This window comes from Lycium barbarum, chromosome 8 (assembly GCF_019175385.1).
Source record: "Lycium barbarum isolate Lr01 chromosome 8, ASM1917538v2, whole genome shotgun sequence".
In the NCBI taxonomy this organism is placed as follows: Eukaryota; Viridiplantae; Streptophyta; class Magnoliopsida; order Solanales; family Solanaceae; genus Lycium; species Lycium barbarum.
The window spans coordinates 111,514,389-111,524,859 of record NC_083344.1 but is presented as its reverse complement, the minus strand read 5'-3'; positions in this window follow the sequence as shown (position 1 = coordinate 111,524,859).

The following is a 10,471-nucleotide window of genomic DNA, read 5'->3' as shown; positions in this document are numbered from 1 at the left end:
ATCAATAACACAGGCACGCAACATATCTTCCAATGTCTGAATGGTGCGCTCTGCCTGTCCGTCGGACTGAGGGTGGAATGTTGTACTCAGACTCACCTGGGTCCCCAATCCCTCCTGAAATGATTTCCAGAATTTAGCTGTAAACTGGGCACCTCTATCAGAAATAACAGACACAAGAACTCCGTGCAGTCTCACAATCTCCTTAATATACAGCCTGACATAATCTTCAGCTGAGTATGTAGTCCTAACTGGAAGAAAATGGGCTGATTTTGTCAGCCGATCAACGATAACCCAAATGGAGTCGTACCTCCGTGGAGTGCGAGGCAAGCCTACAATGAAATCCATATTAATTGTCTCCCACTTCCACGTCGGAATCTCCATCTCCTGCAATAGCCCACCGGGCTTCTGATGCTCAATCTTCACCTGCTGACAATTAGGGCACTGGGCAACGAACTCTGCTATGTCCTTTTTCATACCGTCCCACCAATACAGACATCGAAGATCATGATACATTTTCGTCGACCCTGGGTGAACAGAATACCTGGCATGATGTGCCTCACCCATAACCTGTCGTCGCAGTCCCGCAACGTCAGGTACACATAATCTGCCCCTGAATAACAGTACTCCATCAGATGTAATCTCAAACGGGGTCTGCTCTTTTTGACGGATTGCATCTCTATACTGAATCAGAACAGGATCCTCATACTGACACCGCTTTATCTCACCCAGAATAGAGGAGTCGGCCACTCCTCGAACAGAAATCCCAGTATCTCCAGAATCGGCTAAGCGGACTCCCAAACTGGCTAGCTGATGAATATCACGAACCATTCCTTCCTTACCAGACTGTACACCAATCAGACTGCCCATGGACTTGCGGCTAAGCGCATCTGCTACGACATTGGCTTTCCCTGGATGGTATAGAATATCGACATCATAATCCTTCAGCAACTCTAACCACCGCCTCTGTCGCAAATTCAATTCTTTCTGTTTAAAAATGTATTGGAGGCTCTTATGGTCCGTATAAATATCAACGTGGACCCCATATAAGTAATGCCGCCAAATCTTCAAAGCATGAATAACCGCGGCTAACTCCAAATCATGTGTGGGATAATTCTTCTGGTGCGGTCTGAGCTGCCGGGAAGCATAGGCTATGACTCGACCGTGCTGCATCAACACACAACCCAAACCCGTACGAGAGGCATCACAATAAACCACATACCCGTCTGGTCCTTCTGGAAGAGCTAAAACTGGAGCTGTAATTAATTTTTCCTTCAACATCCGGAAGCCGCGCTCACAGGCATCAGTCCACTGAAATTTCGCTGCCTTCTGAATTAACTTTGTTAATGGCTCCGCAATAGAAGAAAAATTCTCTACGAACCTTCTGTAATAACCGGCCAACCCCAGAAAACTGCGTACCTCTGTAGGTGTAGTAGGCCTGGGCCAATTCTGTACAACTTCAATTTTCTGCGTATCAACCCGAATACCATCTGCTCCGACAATATGCCCCAAGAATGCCACAGAAGTTAACCAGAATTTACATTTATCAAATTTAGCATATAATTCCTGCTGCCGAAGAGTGCCAAGCACTGTTCTCAGATGATCAGAATGCTCCTCTGCTGATCGTGAATAAACCAATATATCATCAATAAACACAATCACGAACATATCGAGGAAAGGCCGAAATACCCGATTCATCAAATCCATGAATACCGCCGGAGCATTAGTCAGCCCAAAAGACATAACTCTGAATTCATAATGCCCATACCGGGTCCTGAAAGCAGTCTTCGGAATATCAGACTCTCGTACCCGTACCTGGTGATAACCCGAACGCAGATCTATCTTCGAGAAATATTTGGCACTCTGCAACTGATCAAATAAATCATCGATCCGGGGGAGGGGATATTTATTCTTGATGGTCACCTTATTCAATTGCCTGTAGTCAATACACATCCGCAGTAACCTATTTTTCTTTCTCACAAATAATACCGGCGCTCCCCAGGGCGATGTACTGGGTCTAATGAAACCTTTTTCTAATAAATCTTTCAATTGTTCCTTCAATTCTTTTAATTCTGCCGGTGCCATCCTGTACGGAGGAATAGATATGGGCTGCGTATCTGGCAACAAATCAATAGCAAAATCTATCTCTCGCTCAGGCGGAAGATCCGGAAGCTCATCTGGGAATACATCTGAAAATTCATTGACAACCGGAACTGACTGCAAAGTAGGTGCCTCGGCTGTAGTATCGTGAACACGGACCAAATGATAAATATAACCCTTCTGAATCATCTTCTTAGCCTTGAGGTATGAAATAAACTTACCCCTCGGCGATGCTGTACACCCGGACCACTCTATAACTGGTTCCCCTGGGAACTGGAAATGAACTACCTTCTGCTGGCAGTCAACATTAGCATAACAGGACGCTAACCAGTCCATGCCCATAATAACATCAAATTCAAGCATATCTAACTCTATCAAATCGGCTTTAGTACGATGATCAGATATGATAACAGAACAATCTCGATAAACCTGTCTGGCTATAATAGAATCCCCTACAGGTGTAGCTACCTCAAAAGGCTCTATTGGCTCAGATTCTATCCCAATCTCATTAGCAACAAGTGGAGCAATATATGATAAAGTCGAACCAGGATCAATCAATGCATACACAGATCGGGAGAAAACCAGTAAAGTACCTGTAACAACATTTGGCGAAGCCTCCCGATCCTGGCGGCTAGCCAATGCATATATGCGGTTCGAAGGACCGCTAGAACCTGAAGCACCGCCACGGCCTCGACCGCGACCTGCCTGTACCGGCATACCTCGCCCCGCAGGGCGCACAGCTGAGGGAGTAGAAGATGAACCTGCGGCTGATCCCGTCGGCTGAACTGTACTGCCAGAACCACTCGCCATCGGACAGTCACGCATAATATGGCCCTGACGGCCGCAAGAAAAACAGGCTCCAGTAGCCCGATAGCACTCCCCTGGGTGCGATTTCCCGCAATAAGAACAACGGGGCCTGGGTGGTCTGGACTGGCTGGAACCTCTGGCTGTCTGGGAACCTGATGCTCTAGAACTTTGACCGGCCCCAGATGGTCTTGCACTGTCAAATCGTCTGCCGGCTGACTGTGTACCCCGGCCTGGCGGAGGAAAATATCTACCCGACGACTGCTGCTGAGGCTGTCCGCCTCGAGAATCTCCAGAATACCCCGCGGACCTGGCCCTCTTGGGCGGTCTCCTGTCTCGATCCCTACCAGCATAATCGGCCCTATGTCGGTCCTCCATACCCTGGGCATGGGCCTGTAACCGGGCGATATCCATATCTGTCTGTGACGCCATCGCCATGCAACTGTGAATCAAGTAGCGGTCCAATCCTATCACATACCGGTGCATACGGTCAGCCATATCCGCTACTATAGCAGGTGCATATCGAGCCAAAGAATCAAACTCCAGGTTATATTCGCGAACACTCTGGCCGTTCTGCCACAACTGTAAAAATTTATCAACCCGTGCCCGCCGTAACTCCGGGGGCAGAAAGTGACGGGTAAAAGCAGCCACGAACTCATCCCATGTAGCTGGGGAAGCACCCTCACCCCTGGATAGCTCCCAAGACTCAACATCTCGTAATCTGTGCGAGGCCAACTCAATAGACTCGGTCTCTGAAGCCCTGACCAAATCTAATGAACGCCGAATCCCCCGAATAAAGTCGTGGGGGTCTTCCTCGGGCCTAGACCCGTAAAACTCTGGGGGACGGCATGTCAGAAAGTCACGAACCCTCAGGCTATCACGCCTGTCATCATCATCATCGTCTCTCTGCCCGCGTCTGCGAACCTGTCCCGCTACCAAAGTAGTCAATAACTGTACAACTTCCCTCAATGTCCTATCCTCCGCCCCTGGCTGAGGAGCTGGAGGCGCGGCCGCTGGAGCCTCAGGAGCTGATAATGAAGCCGCCCCCTGATCCATAGTGGCAGCGGCTGGTGCCCCAGACTCCTCCGATGATGAAGACGTAGTAGAGCCTGTTGGCCGGGGCGCAATGTCACGCATCATCTGAGCAAGGGTCCGAGTACCCTTCCGAGCCCTGCTAGTCCCTCCTACCACGCCCTTTTTCTTCTGGGCGGCCGTCGCCTTTTTCGGAGGCATCACTGAAATAAAAACAACAACGGATCAGAACAGAATCATCCTAATAGCACAACTTTATCGCACGATCTAAGATTCAAAGAAAGGAGACTCCCTAAATGTCCTGTAGCCTCCTGTTTATCGATGTGGTGCACAACACACCGATAAACAAGACTCTACTAGACACGGTCTGTAGACATCCCAAGGACAAACCGCTCTGATACCACTTCTGTCACGATCCAACCCCGTAGGCCGTGACTAGTGCCCTACTTGGGTACCCTGACATACCTGTACATATCGAATCACATCCAAATAGTATATGCGGCAAAAATGCTATATGCCGTCTCAAACTATCTCAAACTGTATCAGACACAAATATATACATATACATATATCGAAGAGCCGGCAAGGCTATCAAATACGTCAAAAGCCGACAAGGCTGTCAAATATATCAAAAGCCGACAAGGCTATCAAATGGCACAACGGCCCAAAAACATATATAAAATGCACGCCGACAAGGCTGCCATAACGAAAGGGATCATATGGACACAACTGTACAGAAGTAGGCACACACACCCACAAATAAGTCTACAGACCTCTAAACAGACCAAACGAATCATATGGCGGGACAGGGCCCTGCCGAACCCCGAAACAAATGTATACATACATAGCGAACAAAAGTATATACCAAAAGTGTATGCTCTGAAATGAGAAGAGCACTCCGAACAGCTGAAGGGGATATCCTAAACTGGGGGATCACCGAACTGTGCGTCTGTACCTGCGGGCATGAAACGCAGCCCCCGAAGAAAGGGGGTCAGTACGAAATATGTACTGAGTATGCAAAGCAGAATGTACAGAAAGCAAATTTGAGACATAAACGAAATGGAAGTATCAAACATAAGTGCAAATCCAACATATCAAAATTTGTTTACTGTCAAAAATATGCAAGTCATGCATAGGGTACAGAAGAATATGGTCGCCCGCCCGTCGATGGCGCCATAACACAGCATAACACCAGAAAGTCTTAAATCTCCGTACCCCCGTCACATATCACATCACAACATAACGCCATATACAACACATCACCAAACATAAGTGGAACCCGACCCTCATTAGCGAGTAGCTCGGGGAACCATAACACAGCATAACTCCGGAGTATATCAAAATGCGCACGATAACAGAACCGGCCCGGGACTCGGCGAAGGGATTAACAAAATGCACGAATGGAGTCGTGATTAGTCATATGCATAACATTATTATCATAAATTCAAACATAAGTAAGATAATCATACTTGCAAATCGAAATAGTAGTCATATCAAATTCTTTCAAAAGTTCTCCGAATTACATAAAGGAAAGTCGCGGGACCCACGGAAGGGTATTGACCCGAGTCGGGCCCGCCTATAGGAAATATATTCATCATATGCCATATAAGCTCTTACAAAAATATTAAAGCAATCCGAACCTTTCGGAGGAAGATATGGCGTTTATAGTTCGGAATTCTTTAAATCAACTCATTGTGCAAAGTTTGGAAATCAATTTCTTCAAAGGCATAATAGTTCATATTTCATCATATCATACATAGGAGTGCCAAAGAATATATGTAAAGATCATAGCGAACTCGGATTTCGAATTTAGGATTTCCTTAAGACTAGTAGTCTAGCCTATTCGTAACTAAGGCATGCCAAATGAAAGAAGGGTGCTTTACATACCTCGAACGCACTTCCAAGCTAGCCAATCTAAAGCTACTCCAAATCTACGCCTCGGGCTCCCCAAGGTCTACAAAATGTGCCAATGAATATCCAATATTAACCATAGGCACTTAAGCAATTATTCATTCCAACTAACTCTAAATTTTACAGAAAATTCGGCAGCACTTCCCCTGTAAATAGGCCATCCCGAGAATTTAACTCGACAAATCAATCAACAACAACAACCAATCTATCAACATTAATATCTCTCTTTTCCATCATTCTATAATTTTCATGATTTCAATTCGACGACTTGCCTTTAAGCCAACATCGATGCTTATTTATTCAAATACTAACCCGAATCCATACCAACAATATTTAATGACATTCTAAGCGATTCATACAACATTTCCGACAATCCAAAATTTTTCCACATTAGCCGAGAACCTCACTTTAACCCACTCCTCATTTTCAAATCATGATTTGCATCCACAATTCACATTCTAATAATGCTATTCTCATCAACATACAAATTACATTTAATATACTATAACCTCCAAATCAGGCCGCATCAATTACAACATCAATTTGAGTCATTAAGCATTCATTTCCAACATCGAATTCATAACGACGACGACTAAAACATTAAGCGACATTAATTTATTCATTGCCATATAAGGTGACCCATTTTCGGCTAGCACACCAACATACACATATGGATAATTCTCAATCATTCCTTCACCCTACAATGATCATAATATACTAACTAGGCATTAATTCATAGTTTCAACACAACACAACACAACACACACATACTTACACGGCTCAAGCACCACACACACAACTCACTTCCAACATTCCATATTTCATGATTTTCCTCCATTTTAGCATACTACCATGGGCATACAAGATTCACAATACCTAAACAAGATGAAATCTTACCTTTGTTCTTCACTTCCTTCAATAGCTAGGGTTTGCAATTGGGCACAACTAGTGGTTGGATGACCCAAACAACTCTTCCACGCTACTTAGGGACTTCAATATAGTGGGTTTGTATCAAGGAAATATTTTTAGGGAGGCTTGAAATGATCTTGGTTTTCTCTTGGTCTTGGCCGAAAACAGTGGGTGAAATGGGGCTCCCAATTTGTTTTGTTTTATGCTAAGTGTTGAAGTGAGAATGAGGAGAGAAGACTTAGTTTTTCCCTTTAAGTGTTCACAAAATATCCACATTGCCTTTGGCCCACACAATGTGTGGGGCCCCTTTCAATTCACACGGCCACCATGGCCTTTTTGCACCACATTTTTAATTCCAAATTTTTATGAATTGTGGTCCTAATTTTTTCTAAGTGTTCAATGCCATCAATTTCATATATAACTTATGTCTCAAAATAAAATCAAATGGACAAAAGTCCCGACTTCAAATCCCGGGATAGTCTTGGCCTTAAATTATCATAGTTAATCCGGGTTGTCCCAATGTATAAAAATACGGGACGTAACAATTTATCTAAGGAATAATTTCGGAGGCCTTCCCTCACGTTTCGCTCTATCACACTGACCTCCCTTGTGGTTTATGATATTACGCTTACCTCCCTTATTTAAATTTTTTTGTAACGATTCTTTTTTTACCTATTTTCATTACGGAAAAGGGCCAAAATTATCCCTGAACTTTGGGAAATAGTTCATCCATACCCTTCGTTATACTTTAGGGCCAATTATACTCTTACCGTTATACTATGGGGTCAATTATACTCTTATGTCTAACAGCTACCACGTGACATCCAGGGGCGGATCCACATGTTGTGGAGGGTGTTCACCCGAATACCCTCGGTAAAAAATTACAGTGTATATATAGGATAGATTTTTTGTGTTTATGTGCATATATTAACTTTTGAACACCCTTAATAAATTATATTTAGCTTCTTCTTTTTTCCGAACACCCTGAATGAAAATCCTGGATCCGCCACTGGTGGCATCATCCCAGCCCTTAAAAATTATTTTCCCCTCAAATAATTTTTTATCCACTAAAATAACCCAACCCGACCCGATTTTTTTTTCTAGCCAAAGTGATACAGACCCAACCCATTACCCCTTGGCTGGAAAAAAAAATTCGGGTCGGGTTGGGTTATTTTAATGGGTAAAAAGTTATTTGAGGGGAAAATAATTTTGAAGGGCTGGGATGATGCCACGTGGCAGCTGTTAGATAGAAGGGTATAATTGACCCCATAGTATAACGGTAAAGGTATAATTGGCCCTAAAGTATAACGAAGGGTATGGATGAACTATTTTTCAAAGTTCAGGCGTTTATTTTGGTCCTTTTCCGTTTTCATTAATATAAAAGAAGTCTAACTTGACTAATCTATCCTTAGTAATATACTCTTATGTTTAATAAATTTAATTTATGAAACTTCAATTAATTTTACTACATTTTAGTCTTGGAAAACTTAACTGCATTCACCTAGGGTTTGATTGTCCAGCTATAAACATCTTTATAATAGAACACTGCTTTGCTTCAAATTAAGAATTTAAAATCCTATTGTTGTTTAATTCCCTTAGTGGCCTATTTGTTATTGAAGTGCTCAATAATTGATGAGAAGACGAAGTAGTGCCTTCAAAAGAAATTCTAAGAGTAAGATCTCTTCCGTTTTGTACAAGCTTCCACCTAAAATGTCCTATTTGAACAAGTACCCTCCTGAGAGTTTATGATAATAAAATAGATCTGTTCAGTTTTTACACATTTTTATTTACGTTCTTGTTCCTTTTATTGTTTGCGGGTTACGTTTCGTAAAATTGTGTCATTTGTTTCTTTTAAGTTAGCTTGTTTAGACTTTGCTTCTATTGGTTTGTGAGATTAATTTCCTTACGGAAGATTTAGAGATTTATGTTCATGTTGGTTCCAAACAGTTTCAGTACTGTTAGTTCTTCAATTGGTATCAAGAACTTCACCAAGGGATTTAAAGAATGTGTTAAATATGATAGTTAGATAAGGAAATCTAATATTAGAGAAGGGCAGATGTGTCCGTATTTTATTTACATTAATGAAAATAGGTAAAAAGAATAGTTACAAAAGAATCAAAATAAGGGAGTTAAGTGTAATATTGTAAACCACGGGGAGGTCATTGTGATAGAGCGAAACCTAAAGGGAGGTCTATGAAATTATCCCTTTTTTTTATGACATGGGAACCTGCAGCCGCTACCCTTCGGGTGCGCACAGGGTAAACTCAACTCCTGTGCAATAGCTCGCAAACCACACGGGAGAAATAACCCGCACTAGGCAAGCCTTATGCGACGAGCTCGATCCAAAATTATCCCTTTATCTAATTATATCTTCAAAGATGTCTTTAACAATAACTTTCAGAAATACATACGAATCAAGATATATCTTTTAAAATCGTTAGACTGACAGAGACCATATGCTATTAAGACATATCATTCAAGATGCTTGACCACATTAGCAATTAACTACAAACCGATAATATCAACAAAATTATATATATATCGTTCAAAATGCTTGATCATATTAGAATTTAACCGGAGACCAATAATATCTGACGCCATATGAATTCAGATTAGTCGGTCAATAAATTTCGAACACAAAAAAAAAAAATATCTAAACAATATACTCATGAGTCATGGTACGATTTAGTGATTTCTTCTTGGGTTGTTGCAACTTTGTTATTTTGGGACTTGCATACTTTAAAAGGTCGTTAAAAGGCCTTCATTACCAAGCATTAACTACCCCCTTTGTGTGAGGCTGTATATAACAACAACAAAGCAGTCATCGTCCCCTTTGATTATTGCTTACTAAATCTGGATACATATTTCAACCAATTATATCTTCAGATTTTCTTCATCAATCTCTGTTGCATTTCCATTTTAAACTAAATGTCTAGTCGCTATTGCCTTTTTTTTTTTCACTCGGTGTCCGATATCCATATTTGGCCCGGTTAATTTGAATTCGCACCGCGTAAGACCCATTTAAAGGAATAGCTACCTAATAGAATTTTTTTTATACTCAAGGCTTGACCGAGACCTAATTAAGGATAAATAAATCTTATCCATTCTACCGCAACCTTTATCAGTGATGTCTAGTCTCCAGTGTCGGCCAGCAGCAGCCAACAGCCAACCGCTCAAAAAGACATTAATTTATTGCTTCTCCATATAATCCAAACACCAGTAAGTCATCCTTTTTTTCAAATATATCAACTCTCTGATGACCCATTCTTTTTCTCTCTTTTCCTGTATATCTCTAGCTATCACAATGTTTGGTTTATGTATTTAATGTTGAAGGTATCAGACAACGACAATGCCGTCTCTTTCTCACCTAAACTCATGTGTTTTTGACAACATGATCTAGAAAAAGTCTGACATTTGATTACAGGATGTAACATATTTTTGTGGATGACCTTTATAATAAAAATAATTAATAATAATAATAATAATAAGAAGAAGAAGACTGCGGTTTGATGAGATTTTTAAGTATTAAAAATTGATAATAATATTTAAGTGCTTTTAAATTAAAGTACTGATATATATGGGTACACGAAGGTAGTGCGTTAACAATGTATTCATTTTCTCTTTACCCAAAATACCCTCACATTTATTTGTTTTATTCATTAATAGTGAGACATTTTTGTCTTTTCAACAAAAACCCCCAATCCCCTAACCCTCTCTC